The following is a 17899-nucleotide window of genomic DNA, read 5'->3' as shown; positions in this document are numbered from 1 at the left end:
TCTCGTCAAAACAGGTCCACCCCTGTTCCTCCAAAACTATCAAGGACCACATCGACTCCCTGGCGCCTGCCCTGGCTGACTTCTGCAATCACTCCTTCGCCTCTGGAGTCTTCCCATCCCCCCTCAAGCACTCCCTTGTGCACCCCCTTCTTAAGAAACCCTCTTCCGACCCCTCCTGCCCATCTAACTATCGCCCAATCTTCATCACTCCCTTCCTGGGCAAGCTCCTGGAGAAACTGGCCAACTCCCAGCTTAATCTCCATGCTGAATCTGTGGGTAGTCTTCATGACCATCAGTCTGGCTTCAGAGCTGCCAGAAGCACGGAAACTGCTCTCCTGAACATCCATGAGGACCTGCTCTCAGACCTTGACTCTAACACCCCTTGTGTTCTCATTTTGCTCGACCACTCTTCTGCCTTTGACACCGTCAACTACACTATCCTGCTCAACCGTCTCCGTGATAAACTGGGTATCACCGGTCAGGCTCTGGCGTGGCTGACCTCCTTCCTCTCCAATCGACCCTCCCAGGTCCAACTGGGTTCCTTCCTCTCTGACATCTTTTTCTCTACCTGTGGTGTCCCCAAGGGATCTAACCTCTCCCCCTGGCAGTTCAACCAGTTCCTGTCACTTCTTGCTCAACGCATCGCCGCTCTCTGTCCCAACTTTCAGTGCTATGCGGATGATACCCAGCTCATTTTCAGGCTACCCTCGGCCTCCTCTTCCCTCATCTCCGACTGTCTTTCTGCTATCCAGGAATGGTGTGCCGCCAACGACCTCTGCCTTAATGCCAGTAAGACCAAGATTCTACTTTTCGGCACACCCACTCCCTCCTTCCCTGCAGCTCTCTGGCCGGCCTACCTTGGCCCTCTTCCTGCAAGGCAAAAAACCTCGGGGTCATCTTCGACTCCATGCTCTCTTTCTCTCCTCACATATCTGACGTCTCTAAGAAGTCACACTACCAGCTACATCTCCTCAGAGGTATCCTTCCTTTCCTCTCCTTCCCCCATAAGCTCACTGTCTCCAGAGCCCTGGTTCTCTCGAAGCTGGACTACTGTAACAGCCTCTATCTAAATCTTCCTGCCTCTACTCTCCGCCCTTTGCAACTCATCCAGAACAGGACTGCGAGACTTGTCCTTGGCCTCAAGCCCAGGGACCGTATCTCTCCAGAACTGAAATCGCTACACTGGCTCCCAGTGGCTGCGAGGATGAAGTTCAAAACCCTCTGCATTGTCCACAAGGCCTTCTGGGGCCTTGGGCCAAAATACATTCAACTCTCTCTTCCTAAATATCTTCCTTCTCGAGCTCTTCGCTCATCCACCTCCAACTACCTCAGGGTCAGCCGCTTCTCCAAGCAACGAGCTGGGGGTAGATCTCTCTCCGCAGCAGGCGCCTCCCTCTGGAACAGCCTTCCTGCCTCCCTGAAACTTGAGAACCATATCCGGTTCCGGAAGCACCTAAAAACCTTCCTCTTTGCCTCCGCTTTCTCTCCCTCTCTCCCCTGCTAAAATCACTGAACCTGCACTGAATCTGCAACTGGGCCACTCACCGATCTCGGTCCTTGGCCCAGCCACTCTTCCCTGCACTGCCTACCTTCACTACGGGACTGTCTCTGTATCCTACAGCCCCTTCTCCCGGCACTTACCTGCAGTTGCCACCAGCTGGCCCTATTTATCTTGTATTCTACTAACCATGTATTGCACTTTCCCCTCTCCCCTTCCCCTTGCACTTTTCGCAGTCCCCCTACCCTTGCACTTGCGCGATCTGAATGACACCTGGCCTAGTAGGATCGTTGTCTGTCTCACCTTGTCCCCCCACCCCCCGCCTCGTCGCGCCTTGAAACACTTGTGTATAGGCGCCTTACAAATGCCATATCATATCAAGTTGACTGATCAGAAACAATGTCATCAGGAACCAATGCAGGAACCTCACCTTCCTCAGACCCCTCATCCACTTCAGAAATATCATCTAGAGGCTGGAAAGAGTGTACAGAAAAAGGCACAAAGATGTTTAGCCTTAGCCATCGCCTTTCTTGGCGGGGTACCTCTGACAAGACTGCCTCGAAAGGCGTTGAGGGTACTGACGGAATGGGTGTCGACGTCGAGCGTGGCACCGACAGCTTCGACGGCGTCGACACAGGCCTCGAGGGCGGAGCCCCAAGCGTGTCTCGACAGCCTGGGCGCCGATGGCATCGACGACTTCCTCGGAGACTGGGCCTCGAAAGAGTCCGTTGACGACCTTGGCACCGCCAGCGATGATGTCTTCTTCGAAAACTTCACAGAGTCTCGCGGTCTCGATGGCGTCGAGGACCGGGACCTGGAACGGGCATGCCTAGAGCGACCATCCTTGTCGACCGGGACCTCGAAGGTGCCCGGTGGTCGCGACGACTGCTCGAGCCCGAACGCGGATGAGCAGTGTCTCTAGCGCAGCCTCGACCGGCGTCCTCAGACGGCGCGGTCGGACCAGAGTCCTGCGATTGAAAAATCGCCAACATCTCCTTTCGGAACGAATCCCATTCCTCTGGAGTGGAATGCTTGTTAGGACAAGCTACCCACCGATGGGCGTAGTCCTCGGAAGAGGACGGGGAAGGCGACCTGTGACAGTGCTTCCTAGAGTGCCTCAAAGAGGCAGAGGAATGGTGGGACCGACTCCCAGACCGAGAACCCCCGGACTCACGATGATGCGGAGAGTCACCCCTCGAATTTTCCGTCGAAAGACCAGTGGAACGCAACTTCTGGGGCTTGGCCACCTTACCGACCGACAGTTTCTTCTTACGCTCCCGCAAAGCCTTCGAAGTGAGCGATTGGCAGTCTACACAGTCGTCCGTATCATGGTCCTCCCCGAGGCACCAGAGGCAAGTGTCGTGCGTATCCGTCAGGGACATCTTGGACCCGCACACCCGACACTCCTTAAACCCGGACCGCGTGGTGGAAGAAGCCGAAGACGACATATTCGATAGCAATGAAGAAACAGGTTCCAAGAACCCAAACAGGATTCAGTAGAATCGAAGCTCACGGAGATCTCCAAAGCGAACACGTTCACGGAAAAAACAGAACTGAGGCTATGGGCGTCGTGCATCCTACTTCTAACATCCGGTGACGTCGGCTCAACGGAGGCCCTCGAGGACGGCGTATCAACGTCATCGACGCAGGAGGCGAAAGATTTTCCAAAGCAGCACAGCTGTGGTGATCACTGTCATAGATATGGAATACGTCGGAGGACCCAATCCCCTCGAAAAGCTTCTTTACTGACCAAAGCAGTCGGGCTTCAGAAAGCATCAGAAGAAGCAGTACTGGCAACGGATCGAGCAGACGCGTATAAAGAGACCATGAGTTTACCTTTATCAGGTAATCCCGAAACTCTAATCGACCATTGGCTGCTAATAATGACTTTGAATGCCAAACTAATGTACAACTCATGCTGGCCTAATATGAACTTTGAAAGAGGACAAGAAACGAGAAGTTACAATTATTGCCAAAGCCAAGTGCATTACCAAAGCAAAGGGGATATTCTTGAACCCAGATAGAAATCTGCATTGGCAAAGTAAAGAGAGGGCAATACGTCTTTCTGACTATAACCAGCATTGGCAGAGTAAAGAGAACCATATTGCAGAAAGAGTGTAACCATTATTCCAAGAGTGAAGAAGAGGCAATATTTAAGCAAGACACCAAACAAATATTGCCTAAACCAAAGAAGGCCAAGTATAAAGAAACCTTTTCAACAGTTACTTAGTGTGAAAGTAGGAAATCGGAAGTGCCAGGTGAGATGCCCTCCATGTGAAAGGTTTGCAGGAGAATAGGAACATAACCTGCATTGCATGTGGCAAATAAATCAGTAGAATAAACAGAATCAAAGTGTATTATTTCCTTACAGAAGCAGTTGTGAATCCTAATGTTGAAAGTCAAAGACTTTTTAGTATGAAGCAAGCATAGTAGTGCTAGGAATGAGGAAAGCCCAAAAGAACACTGGAGGCACGCAGCGGCATCCCCTACCCATTCAACCTGGAGTCTCACCTCGACATAACTTCAAGGGGGCCCATTCAATGGACAAACTCAGTGCTCCAAGTAGGATTTTGGCATGAGAGTATTTTACTCACAGTTTTAAGAATTGGAGAGTAAATCCAATTTCAAGAGAGTAAAAATTAGTTTCTTCCGTCACAAGAGAGTAAAAAGGTGTGACAACTATCCAATTTGTGTGTAAAATTTAAAAAAAACTGTTCGAAAACATTACTGACAAAGAACTTGTTGATGCGTACTATCCAGCTTCATCTTCATTATACCTGGACACCAAAAATCTGTTAAAAAACGACTACCGATGCCAGCCAGTTACATCATAAATCAAGTGCCTCACTCTACCAGCACCACTTCCCTACCTCTCGGGCTTACTGTTGCTGCCTGGCACTACCTGTTTGACAGCCACTGCATGTTTTTGCTCCATCTCTGCTTCCCTTTGCTACTCTATGTTTCCCCGGTCTCAGACTTTCTGATGATCTGCCTCTTACTCTTAAGTGTTGCTATGCCACGTTTTGAGGTCTGTTGCTCTGTCACTATTCCTCTCCAATCTCTTTATTCTATTATTGCTGTTTCCCTCCTACATTGTGATGTAGCGTTGATAGAACTGCTCTTCCTCTCCCATGTCATTACTGGGGCTATATCTGGTTTTTTCATTTTCTCTGTTGTGGTTGTTACTCCTTTTGATTATCTTTCTAGCACTCCCTTCTATGTTATCGGCGTGCAATTCTCTAATCTGGATTCTCTATTTCCAGATCTCTCTGTCTGCTTTTGATTTTATTATACAGTCTTTATATGTCTCTTCGGGGGTGGGGTGTGTGTTACTTACCTCTGTTTCCCTTCTCAATTTCTTTGTGGATCTCTTATATAGCTCATTGGTCTCTTCCCGTTGCTCGAATTCCTATTTTGGATTTTCTGATACATGCTTTGTTTCCACTGCCTCTCCCCCTGCCCCCACCACTCACTTTGTTCTCCTGTATTGCTTAGGTTTAGAGTTGCTCTTGCTCTCCTTTTAGTCTTTTTACATAGCACCAATAAATATTTAAAAAGTTGAAAATGTTTTTCCCATTTACAAATCCAGTGCAGCATTACCATTGGGTGCTCCTTATTTAGATGTGTGCACACTTTCTGGCCATTAGGTTGGGAATTATAGAGTTAAGAGGTGTGTCTCACCAGATGTAGTACTTGCTTGAATGCAGATGTTTTACCAGCACTGTATGCCATTACAAGTATAAGAGCCCAGATGAGATGTGTGTTCTGAGCCATTACAAGTATAGAAACCCTGATGAGTTGTGTGTGTGTGTGGTCCAAGCCATTACATGTTTAGCAGCCCTCATGGCACGTGCTTCTTCTGGACCATTGCAAGTATAGCAGCCATGATGAGGAGTGTGTTCCGAGCCATTGCATGTATTGCAGGTCTGATGAGAGGGGATATATGTGATCACTGCAGTTTTTACTGCGACCACTGAAAATGCGGATTTAACAAAAAATATTCAAAATCCTTTTCACTATATTACACAGCCCGCAATAGCGGGCGTGTAGTAATGGTTAAGTTGCTATACCCATATGAAGACCACTTTTTGGACCGTTTATATCTTTGCTCCAAGTGGATGAATTTGGCTAAGACTTTGCCAAAAATGTATATGGGTCCTGCTGAATTTTTTTGGATAGTTGGGTGGGGTTTCGTGGAGGGGGGGGGCCCACATTTTTTTTTCTTCCATAGACTGAATGGGCAAAAACTTTGCACATGCCTACAGGCCGAACGGCTGGAAGGATTTTAACCAAATTTGCGGCAGGTGCTTGGTCCGAAAGCGTGGTTGTGTGTGTGTTTGCTGGTCGGATTTCCACCAACGAACTGAACCAATTTACCTGTTCGCTCTGCGGCCAAAATCTCTAATTGGCTTGCAGTACACTGTGATGTCGGCGAACATTGGATGCGCCGGTGGTTGGCTGGAGGGAAGCGTGCTGTGCGTCTACACTTTTGGAAAACGCCGCCATGGTGTATCGGATGACAGTGAGTTGCCGGAAGGGCATGGAAAAAATACTTTACCCCATGTGGTGGTGGGAAGAAGGGATGGAATGGGCGGGGGAGTGACAAGTGGTTTATCTGATATATCGCATTAGGTGGAAGATGACGGTGGTGTGGCCGCAGTATCTGTGCGTATTGCGCCAATTCGCTGGTACCTCCACAGGCAACTACCTTGTGTGGTGAATGCAGGCAGCCTGTGTTACAGCACGATAGCTGATGCGGCGACCTCTTTCCTTGGTGACGGATGGCAGATCAATGGCAGAAGGGGAGTGCATTGCACATGAACATTTTAACATACTGTGTACTATGGTATGTTGCGTGCGGTAAGGGCGTAGGCCCTTCGATGCATGGGTGGAGGCCTTGCACCGACAAGTATGTGCCCTGGTTGCAAGTAGGTTTCACATTGTTGCCTTGTGTGTATGGTTCGTCAACATTGCATACCACTGTTGGTTCCATGGGTGTGCAGATTGTTAGCACATCCTACAGCGTGTAGTCCATGGCTGGACCTGATGGACTGAACAGTCCTGCAGTTTGTCCACTGGGTGCAGTGTTGAACTACTCTGTGCATAGAAGTGGATAGGATACGGTTGAACTGCATATTTTACCGGCTTCAGTACTGTCCATTGAGTGGAATGCAGGCTACTGTACTGCACCATGAAGTATTGGTTTTGTGCACCTATTAGACTGCTGGGAGCAGGGCCACTGTTGTGAAGATTTTGTGGTTGGGTTGGCATAACTGCAATGCTATGTGAATAGAAGTGAGTAGGGGGTGCCGGACCCTGTGGTAGGTCTGTGGATTCTGCTCACTGTTACATGTGTGCATGCATTGCTCCATTATGGTGCAGGGGTTGGGTAGAAGTGTCGCTGCCTAGGTTACGTTTGTGGATTGTGGTACCTGGTCACATGTTTGCCTGCATGGCTCTGTCATGTTGTGCTGGGTATGGACAAGGCCTACACTGTTGGGAGCATGGCGAAAGGCCATAGGTCGTAGCCATGCACCCAAGAGCCTAGGCCTTCAGCACCGCCACCACAAAATAATGCAGCCATGCAGTTTTACCTCTGCATCTCTGAGGGTGGGGACCTTCAAATAATGGTTGTGGAGGACATTTTGGTAGAACACCCGTAGTGAGGTGCTCTGAGTACATTACCATATGGTGTAGGTCATTGCATGTGTTGCACATTAGGGACCCACATGTGACCATTTGCGTGTGCTATGGTTTGCCATTTAGAACACCCTTCCTATGGTACATTTGTGGATTGTGCTACATGGCCACATGTTCACAATCATGGCTCTTATGTTGTGGTGGGTGTAGGCAAGGCCTACATTCTTGGGTGCATGGCCATAGGCCATGTACATAAGAGCCTAGGCCTTGACAATAGCCACCACAACATAATGCAGCAATGCAGATTGAACTCTGCATCTCTCCAATGGTGGTGACCTTTAAAAAGAAAGAATGGTTCTGGAGGACATTTTATACTTGGTAGAACACCCGTAGTGAGGTGCTATGCGTACATTACCATATGGTGTAGGTCATTGCATGTGTTGCACATTAGAGACCCACATGTGAGCATTTGCGTATGCTATGGTGTGTCCCCTATAAGACCCTTGCTGTAGGAAGTGTTAAGATATTGCGCCATGAAAGGAAGTCCTCAGCAACCCACATTTCAAATGTGGACAATGTACACAGCCACCCACATACCGTTCACCACACCCAACGCAGCATCATGCAGCCATGCATGCAAAGATGTGGCCAGGTGGCAGGCTCAATTGCAGCTGGGGAATGCATTGCATGTGACATGAGCATTTAAACATAAGTTGTAGTACAGTGTGTTGTGAGGCCCTGGCGTCTTGGATGCATGGCTGGAGCCGTTGCACTGACAACTATGTGGCCTGCTTGCAAGTAGGTTTGCCATTTTTGTGTTCTGTGTGTGGTTTGTGAGCATTGCATACATTGTTGGTTCCATGGGTGGTGCGATTGTTAGCACATCCTACAGTATTTAGTCCATGGCTGGAGCTTATGGCGTGAACACTCCTGCAGTGTCTCCACTGAGTGCTGTGTTGAAATACTGTGTACAGAAGTGGATAGGGGTGAACTGGATATTTTGTGTGTTTGGGTAGTGTGCATTGCGCAGATTACTGACTACTGTACTGCACTTTGAAGTATTGTTTTTTTGCACTTACTGGAGGGCTGGGAGTAAAGAAAATATTGCTACCTGTACTGAGTGGTGGTGGGTGCCGCTCTGGGTGAATCTGGACGCTGAAAGTGTGGATACTTTTGGCAAACTTAACTGGAGGTGGTTTGAAAGCACACGAGATCTGTACTGCGAGTGTGTAACGGTACTTATGGAGTGCTGTACAGAAATTATAGTGTTTGATGCAGACTTCTTGGATGCGGTTGCTGCATGCCTGAACGACGATAGGAAGTCACCCTCCTCCAGCTGTCCCAGCACGTGCTGGAGGGTGACCATCCTGAATTTCTGTGCCTTGATGTACTTGTTTAACCGACGCAGGTCCAGGATGGGGCGCCAACCGCCTGTCTTCTTTCTGACGAGGAAGTACCTTGAGTATACTCCGGAGCCCCGTATCCTCTTGGGGACGAGCTCGATGGCACCTTTCTTGAGCATCGCCCTTACCTCCAACAGCAGTTGAGGGACGTGATTCTCCTTCCTGGCCACGGGAGAAATGCAAGGGCACTTATTTTGAAATTCTCGCGAGTGTCCGCGGGCCAGAGTGTCCAGCACCCAACGGTCGGTGGAGATGGACTCCCACACACTGACGAACTTCGTCAGCCGGCCTCCCATCGGGGTGCTTCGGTGGGGGCCCGACACTACAGCCGGTTCAGTCCTGCTTGGAAGAGGCCTTGCCACCTTGGCCTCCTTGACGATGGCGTCGAGACCCTCCTTGCTTGCCACGACCTCTGTAGGCCTCCTGGGACGAGGAGCGGGCCGCCTGGCGGTACGTAGAAGAGCCACCACTGGATCCCTTGGAGGCTCCCGATCTGCCTCCAGATCTCCGAAAGGGCCGCCGTTGCTGAAGGACTCCTAGGGCTCAGGCTGTCTGTCGGTCTTGATGGCCTAGAGGGACTCAACCACCGTCTTCCCAAACAGGTTGTTGCCGTCGATGGCATATCCAACACTCTGGTCTGGACGTCCTGGCGAAAGTCCGTCGCCTTGAGCCATCCTCGTGGTCGAAACCAAACCCTGTTGCCCAGCTGGCAAAATCCAGTATCGGCAATGTCCGTTGCCACCGTTATGGCATGATCCGATGCCACCTCACCTTCCTGCAGAATCTGTAGGGCCTCCGCCCTCTTGTCGTCCGGTAAGTCTAGCAGGGGAGCTATCTTGAACCAAAGCTCCCTGTCGTAACGGGCCACAATCGCTAAGGCATTGGCCGCCTTAATTGTCGTCGCCGCCGAAATGACTCGCCGTCCCATGGAGTCCAACTTCTTGCCCTCGCTGTCCGGCGGGGAAGTGGAAGTTGAAGCTGCCGCACTCACCGCTTTCTTCTTGGCCGCTGCCGAGACGACCAAGTCCGGCATAGGCTGGGCCCTGAGGCACAAGGGGGCGACATCGGGGACCCGGTACTTCTCGTACCTGTCCCTTTTGGCAGGTGTCGTGGAAGGGTTCTTCAGGATAGCCAGCCCTTCGTCCCAGATGTCGTCCCGTCATTGGTAAAGAAAACCTTCCTTTTTCTGTTCCTCAGGGCAGAGCTGGAAGAGCTTGGATGCCCTGGCTATCATGGCATGGAAAGAGCCAATTTCAGTGGGCAGAGAGGCCCGAGGGGGGGTGATGAAGGAATGTCCGTTGTATCATCGCCACCGTCGTCGTATCATCCCGAGGGTCCGGCGAGGGGGATGAGGGGTCCACAGGCCTTGTGGGCACGAAGGGCGGTGTGGGGTGGACTCTCCTCTGCTTGTTTGGAGGGCTTCCCGACGGTCCTGGTTCTGGATCCTCCGTCGGGGTCTGTGGTAACCTCGTCCTTCACAGTACATAAGGATTGGATCGCCAACAAAATGGCCGCCAAGCTATCCTGGGGCTCGGGAAATGGCTGCGACGGGCGGGATGGCTGCTCCACTGGGCCCTCACCGTCGCCATCTTCGATCACATCAGCAGGATCCTTCCCCTGGGATCGAACCTCTCGTTGAGGCCTTTCACGGTTTCCACCAGATCCTCCTCGGAGTCTGAATCCGAGTCCGTAATGGCCACCGGCCCCCCCTGGCCCCCTTTTTCCACCGGGGTCTTCACAGGGGTCTTAACGATGGGCTGGAAAGGGGATTCCCTCCGCGGTGGCAGGGAAACTCTGGGCCCCGAGGCCGCCTCCACTGGCGTAGTCTCTGCCGGCTTCGCCAGGGCCTCTGTGACAACCTCGATAGAGGCCATTGCCAGTTGGATCAAGGCACTCACCACTTTAGGTGCGTCCTGGGCCTTTGCTTTGTGGGGAGGGTCATCGCCTCGCTCCCCCTCGGCTCCCTTCGAGATCGACCGGGGCCTCTCCAGAAGCTTACCCGGGTTCTCGGACTTCTCGGACTTCCTCTTCCCCGAACCAGAGCACTGGCTCGTGGTTGATCGTGCCGGGGAAGTCGCGCCCTGCTTGGCAGCTGAAGAGCCCGACCTTTCGGCGATCCCGTGCCCGCGGACTCGCAGTGCTTGGTCTTCTGTTGGGCCCCCGTCGCTGGGGCACCCTCACAGGACTTAGAAGACCGTTCAGACTTTTTCTTCGCCTTCTCACCTGCTGTGCCCTTCTCCATCCAGGCGGCCAGGCAGGAACGACGATCTTGCTTGGTCCGTTCCGACAGGTTCTTGCAGAACGCACAGTCCTTCTCCATGTGTGTCTTGTCCTCATGAAGGCAGTAGAGACATCCTGAATGCTCGTACTCCTTGAAAACATTTTGCATTCCGCATCCCGAGCCGCTCCTTAACAGCTTGGATCCGGGAGTCGAGCTTCCCATGTCCTGGGCCATGTCCGTTGAGGTAGGCCTCAGATCTTCCGGAATCCTCCAAGACGCGTAACTCGACGAAAACTTCACCCTTGAGGGGCGTAGAAGAATTCCGAAACGGGTCCCAGTTATCAGAAGTAGAAACGGTGGAGCTTGAGGCTCGATTAAACCGAAAAAATGAGAAAATCTCCTGAAAAAGCATGAAAACGCAGTAAAAGCTCGAGAGCTAAAGCACGAGGACTCCCAACACTTGAACGTGCAGTAAAAATCTGAGGATGGCTGCCAGGGAAGGGGCTTAGGGAGAGAGCAGTCATTGGCTGGGGGCAGTATGACCCAGAGATCAGTGATTGGTTACTACTAAGAAAGACAGATCAGAAACGAAACTGATACTGGTTTTTTCTTTACCGAGGATTCCCATCCTGACGACGAGGAATATTCATGAGCATGTGAATCCATGCCAGACCCCATGCTGGAGAATTACCTAACGAGGGAGAGCTGCAAAAACACGTGGAAAGAAGGCCTGTCCCTGCTTTACTTGTGGCGCAGCCCTCGCTGTAGCTGGGAAAGCGCACTTGCCACATTCTGTCCTTCTCAGCATGGCGGGCATGGAAATGAAACTGGAACTGTGGGGATTATCCACTCAGGTGTCGAGGGTGTGCTTCACAGGAAGGGGCGGTACTATTTTTTCCCCAATACTCTAGTGGCGTTGGCTGAGATGGAGGGACCCAGAGTTCTGATCGTGGGCGATACCTTTGTGCAATATCTGTACAGGTATGCCGTGCAAAGAGGCATTGCTGTTAATTTTGAGTTGGAAGGAGTTGAGGCTTTCCGGGGCACTGTCTGAGCAGTTTTGGCGGTATGTTTGACCTTTGCAGATGTGTGGCCTCTGTCGGTACTGTTGATGTTGTTGTGGTGGTGCATTATGGAGGTCAACATTTGGGGTACATGTCGTGTGGACGTTTGCTCTGTCACCTAAAGAAGTTGATGAAAGCAGTGATGCAGTTCTTTCCCACTGAGAAGGTGGTTTTCTCAAGCATACGACCAAGAGGAGCATGGGACCATGCCGGTGTAATTTGTCCCCAGCCAGAGGTCAGAAGGTGTTTTATAAACAAAAGCATGTGTCAGTTCATGTGCAGTGCTGGGATGTTCTACACCGACTGACATTAATGAGTGAAATCTGCACTGGTTCCATGCAAATGGCATTTCTTTGACCGCCATTTGCAATGCTGTGTCTTACACTGTGCAAGAAGCGTTGAAGAGAATCCTGTAAAAATGTGAGGAAAAAGAAACAAAGTGAGATAAAGAGCAAAAACAAACAAAGTTCTGAACAAGCACAAAAAAAACAAATGAAAAAAAAAGGCTCCTTTCAGAGCCGCCACTACAGACGAAATCCCCTTCCCTGGCTGAAATGTATTCCCCCACTCCTGGCGACGTGGATGAATCTGGATGCAGAAGTCTTGGATAGTGTTACTGAACTTTGTACTGGAGGTGCTTTCAATTCACACGACACTTGCAGTCTGAATGTGTAAAGGTACATATGAAGTGTTTTACAGAACTGACAGTGTTAGATGCTGACGTCTTGCCTGTGATTGGTGGATGTGCGTGTGACTATTTAACAGTACCCAATGAGGTAGTGCTGGACAAAAAAAAAAGTGTAGAAAGGGAAGGACGGCTCCTGTTTCACTGGGGTGCAGCCCTCACGGTACTTGGGGAAGCGCACGTTCCACAGCCTGCGCTTTTCATCATGCGGGCCAATGGAAATGGGACTGTGGGGATTATCCAATCAGGTAATGAGGGTGTGGTTCACAGGAAGGGGCGGTAATACTATTTTTCATTTCTCTGCGTAATGAGGTGGGCTGACATGGAGAAATGTATTGTATTGATTTTGGGTGATGTCTTTGTGGTAGATCTGCACAAGTAAACCCAGGAAAGAGACGTTGATGGCGATTTCGGTTTGGAAGGAGTGGACGCATTGTGGTGCGCTGCCATGTCCGCAGTTTCAGCATTATGCTTGACTTTTGCAGACAAGTGGCCAGTTTCGCTACAGTGCACGTTGTCGTCGTGCATTATGGCGGCATGCATTTGGGTTACATGCCTTGTTTACGTTTGTTCCATCAACTGAAGAGGTTGATAAAGGCAGTGAAGAGGCTTTTTCCCCACTGCTTAGGTGGTTTTCTATGCCATTACACCAAGAGGAGTATGGGACTATCCTAATGTATGTTGTTCCCAGCCAGAGACTGGATGGGGCCTCATCAACAGAAGCATGTGCAATTTATTGTCCGCTTGTGTAATGTTCTTCTGCAACAATGACGGCATTAATTCTCAAAATGTGGTGTGTTTCCATGCAAATGGCATTTCCTTGTCCAGCATTGGTGATGCTCTTATTTGGCCATATACAGGAGGCGTTGAAGTTTACTGTAAGACAGTGAGGAGGCGGAGAAAACGGAAACCCCTAAAAACACCGAAAATGAAGGTTCTCTAGACGCATCTAAGGCTCTTTTCAGAGCCACCACTGAAGACGAAATCCCCTACCCCGGTTGCAATTTATACCCCCACGCCCACACAGCACGAAAGCTACATCCAGGGCTTTAGAGGATGGCGGGCATGGAAATGGGACTGTGGAGGCTAAGGGATCGCGCAATAACATTTCTGGGTGTGGTATCTATGCAGAGGAATGTTGTTCAGAACTGATCGTGTTACATGGAGAGCGCTTTACTGTGATGGTGGATGCGTGCGAGACTATTGATCAGTACCGAATGAGCGGGTGCTGGAAAGAAGATAGTGGAAAGGGAAGAAAGGCTGTTACTGCTTTTCTGAGGCGCGGCCCTCGCTGTACTTGGGGAAGCGCACGTGCCATATACTACCGTTGTGAGCATGCTACCCATGGGAATGGGATATGGGGGATTATCGGTACTGAGGTTGTGGTTCACAGGAAGGGGCATTAATACTTCTCTACATTACTGTGCGGTGTGAGCCGGGCTGACATGGTTGCCATTACTTGCAAAGGTAATGTAGCATTGCAGAAATTGCACCAAACTCAGTTACAGCTCAAAACTATGTGGGCCGCTACTCAGTTCTGAAAAGCTAGAAACAGAATGCAGAGCAGTTCTTGGTGTGACCTTTTGTAGGGCTGCTGCGGAGACCTTGCAACCGGCAAAGAGGCCTACATCGCTGAACCAAATACATACATGTGCAATGGCACATTGTGGGGAGTTTGTAAGTGTGTCATTTCCCAATAAAACTCAGTAGATCGCAGAACATTGTACTTTTCCACTGTTCAAGGGTCCGGATCGTGTCCGCGACATAAGGGCCAACGCACAGCATGGGTGCGGTCCCATGGTGATGTCGCGCATGTTCTCGATTGGGGCAGCTGTCTGGAGGACGCGTTTTGGGTGGAATACTTTGTGCACATGTGCATAGGTGTTGTATGCATACCATTGGGATCTTTGCACTGATTAATAGTGTGACACACGTGCGCCGACCATTTTGCGATACGCTGGGTGATTGTAGGTTATAGCAGGTGGGATGTTTATGTGTACAGCTACCTGTAGGATGTGGGTGGGCGCCTCGAACTACTTAAAGTTCAAAGTTTCATTGCATATGTTGGACAAGGGCGGCGTTACCAGGAGATAGAGGAAGAGATACACATGCGTGTACTTGTGCAACGGAAAAACGTCCGCTCCCACAACTAGTTATAGGTGGTTCATGAGATGCAGACATGCGGTTCGTACTGGCGTAGTACGGATGCCTCCATTATGATTGCGGATAGGCCGGGCAGGTGCGGTGTCTGTAGGACACATACCTTTTGCTTAATTGAGGTCATTGCCACCAGTACTATGCGCCGCTGAGTCATAAGAGGATTTTAAAAACAAAGGAAAAGCCACATATACACTCAGGAACAATTTACATATCAACCTTCATTTGCACACATTCATAAATATTAGGGAAGGGGTAGCAGAAGTGGATCAATATTGTGGGGATTTGTACACGTTGGTTGTGAGGGGAGGAAGGGATTGAGCTATCATACTGTCTGATCACACAGATTTTGAGGAGATTGGCGGGCTATGAAATGGGAAAGGGGTACTGGTGCAGGTTGGACAGTGGTATTTTATTTTGTCCATAAGATGTCCTTTTACGTAATATTTGAAGGCGGCAAAATTGTTCACCAATTCTTCCATTTTTGGCTTCCAGGCTGTCCAGTTTGCCATTTACAGAGTTTCTTTCCTGTGTCCGTATCTTGTGGAAGGGGTGCTGCTTGCGCTGCCTTGCTTTCCTTTCCAATATGTTCTCTTAAAGAAAAGAAAATCTGTTAGGTGTACGTGAAGCAACAGATATTAAATATTTCAGACTGCGGTGCGTACCATTGGGGTTACTATCTTAAGTGATTTTGTCATGAGGGAAATCCTTTTCCAGCCACTCTAAGGTGCTTGCCATTGCTGCGTACAAAAAGAAACGTTATGCTCATTTACCATTGTATACTACACCACCTGTGCAATTATCAGACAAAGTTTAGTGTGCTTACTACGTTGTAGTGACGTTCTGGTCTTTCAGTACTTTCCAGTCCTTACTGTGGTCGTTCGTTCTTTGTTCCTATGTAAAGCAGCAGGGCGGTAAGATTGTCGAAGGCAGACGTCACTTCCCTTATTGGTGCATTACATTATGGTGCACTCCCAATGCCCTTTTCTATCATAGGTACCCAGTTTCCAGACCTACTCTATTTTCCCTTGCAATTCATGTACACGGTGCTGTTTGTATATGTTCCTTGTGTTTGCTGAATGGTACCACTATGTACGAGAACCTGTGCCTTTCTAAGCAGGTTGGATGCCACCTGATGTCCTCGACTAGATGCATACTCCACGACTGCTGTGCGCATTAACATGGTGTCAGCTGGTTCTGTATGTTGTACGGTACATGTTTACAAACTAAGGGAATCCTGGTAAAAACCTATGAAATTCAGTGAAAAAACATTAAAGGGACGTTATGGTCAAGTTGCCCTAAGAAAAACCTATCAAATTCCGTGCAAATATTTTTTTAAAGGAACATTGCAGTTACTCTAGTAATGCCAACCTATCCATATTAAGGTTACACGCAAAACTGAAAATTCCCAGAAATTCGCTAGTTATGGTAAGCTAAGCCACCATAACTCGCGCCACCACTGTGCAGTGCTAAGACTAACACCCATGACATGAAAGATGACATCACAAATGTCATTGATGACATCACATTTCATTTATTTTATATGCATTTATAAAGCACACAGCAGCCCTTATGCACCGTGGCGCTGTTACAGAAAGACTTGCTGGTTACAAAGAAAATGGTGTGCATAATGGATACAAGGCAGCAGCTTGGATTAGTGGCCACAATAGCAGCTTAGCTTAGTGGTTACAAGGACAGGATATGCACAGTGGTTACATAGGATAAAGTAGCAGTTAGTTACATGCATATCTTAGGCAAGGTTACATATTTTGCTTGGTGAGCCCGAGGAGTTAGTTGAACAGAATGGTTTTGAGAGTTTTGCGAAGGAAGGAGGTATGTTTCTGCTCTAAGTTCGCTGGGGAGTGCGTTCCATAATTTGCGAGCTATGTTGGGGAATCCTAGACCTCCAGCGTTAGCTCTTTTAGTGAGTGGGACTTGCAGTTGGTTGGTATGGTGACTTCTTTTGGGGCGGGTAGAAATGCCCCTGTTGATGGTTTCAGTTAGGTAGGATGGTGCTGACAGACTCTGGCATTTGTGCGTGATGGTTAGAATTTTGAAGCAGACACATTCCTTAACTGGTAACCAGTGAGCATCTCGCCTGGCTTGAGTGATGCGAGTTCTTCTGAGAATGCTGAGAGCTGCGCGTAGCATATTGTTCTGCACTATTTGGAGCCTGTGGACATTTTTGGCTGAAGTGCCTGCAAGGATGGCATTGCAGTAGCCCAGCTTAGCTCCGATAGTTGCACGGACGATGGACAGGCAGTTTTGGGGGGTTAGGAAGGGTTTAATGGCATTTATAAGTTTGGTGGTGTGGGCCGAGGCAATGGCACTGACCTGTCGTGTCAGAGAGGGTTGAGTCAAGGTAAACTAAGGGTTTTTACGGAGGTGGAGACGGGGCTATTGGTGTTGTCGATAGTGAAATTGTCATACTTTTTGTTAAGTTTAGGCAAGATTTCTTTGGGGCCAAGGAGTATGATCTCGGTTTTGTCCCCGTTAAGGCATAGACCATTGACTGCCATCCAGGTTTGGATGGTGGTATAGATTTGGAGGAGGGCTGTTGCGTCTTGGTCGTAGTTACCAGAGAGGGGGAGCAGTACTTGTGTGTCATCGGCAGAGTTTGTGTAGGCTATGCCGAGTAAGTCCAGTAGGTCAAATAATGGTTTAATAAATCGGTTGTAGAGGGTGGGGGCAGTGCATGATCCTTGGGGCACTCCACAATCAATTGTGTCAGGGGCTGTGTTGGCCTGGTCAGAGTAGACCTTCATCGCTCTACCTTCTAGAAAGGAGGTTATCCAGGAGGTTGCTTCTTTGGATAAGTGGACTGCGTTGGAGAGGTGGGAAGTCAGGATGTGATCAACAAGATCAAATGTGGCCGAAAGATCTAGGAGAAGTAGAAGGGCTGGTTTGCCCTTGTCCATAATGTTGGTAATTTGGGTTTTGAGATCCAGTAGGGTGGTTTCTGTGCCATGACCTTTACAGAAGCCTGATTGTCTATTGCCCAGGATGGCGTTGGATTTGGATGTGGGCAGCTTTGTCAAGCATTTTGAGGAGAAAAGGGACTGTGCTGATAGGGTGGTAGTTGTTGGGGCATAAGGGATCAATGGAGGGTTTCTTTATGAGAAGGCGGACCCAGGCTTCTTTTAGGCTCTGGGGTACAATTCCTGTGCAGAAGGAGGCATTGATAAATGCAGTGATGATGGGTGTCAGAGAGTCGGCACACTCCTTGATGAC

General features: G+C 49.5%; 1 protein-coding gene across 4 annotated transcripts in view; it reads right to left on the bottom strand.

The window, feature by feature from the left end:
• Nucleotides 1-17899, bottom strand: part of CSPP1 (centrosome and spindle pole associated protein 1) — a 1841309-nt gene that overhangs the window by 1515838 nt on the left and 307572 nt on the right. The window lies entirely within an intron of this gene.

The sequence above is a fragment of the Ambystoma mexicanum genome, chromosome 5q (assembly GCF_040938575.1).
Source record: "Ambystoma mexicanum isolate Mex_15411 chromosome 5q, UKY_AmexF1_1, whole genome shotgun sequence".
In the NCBI taxonomy this organism is placed as follows: domain Eukaryota; kingdom Metazoa; phylum Chordata; class Amphibia; order Caudata; family Ambystomatidae; genus Ambystoma; species Ambystoma mexicanum.
The sequence above is the reverse complement of the archived record's forward strand: the minus strand, read 5'-3'. Positions and strand labels throughout refer to the sequence as shown.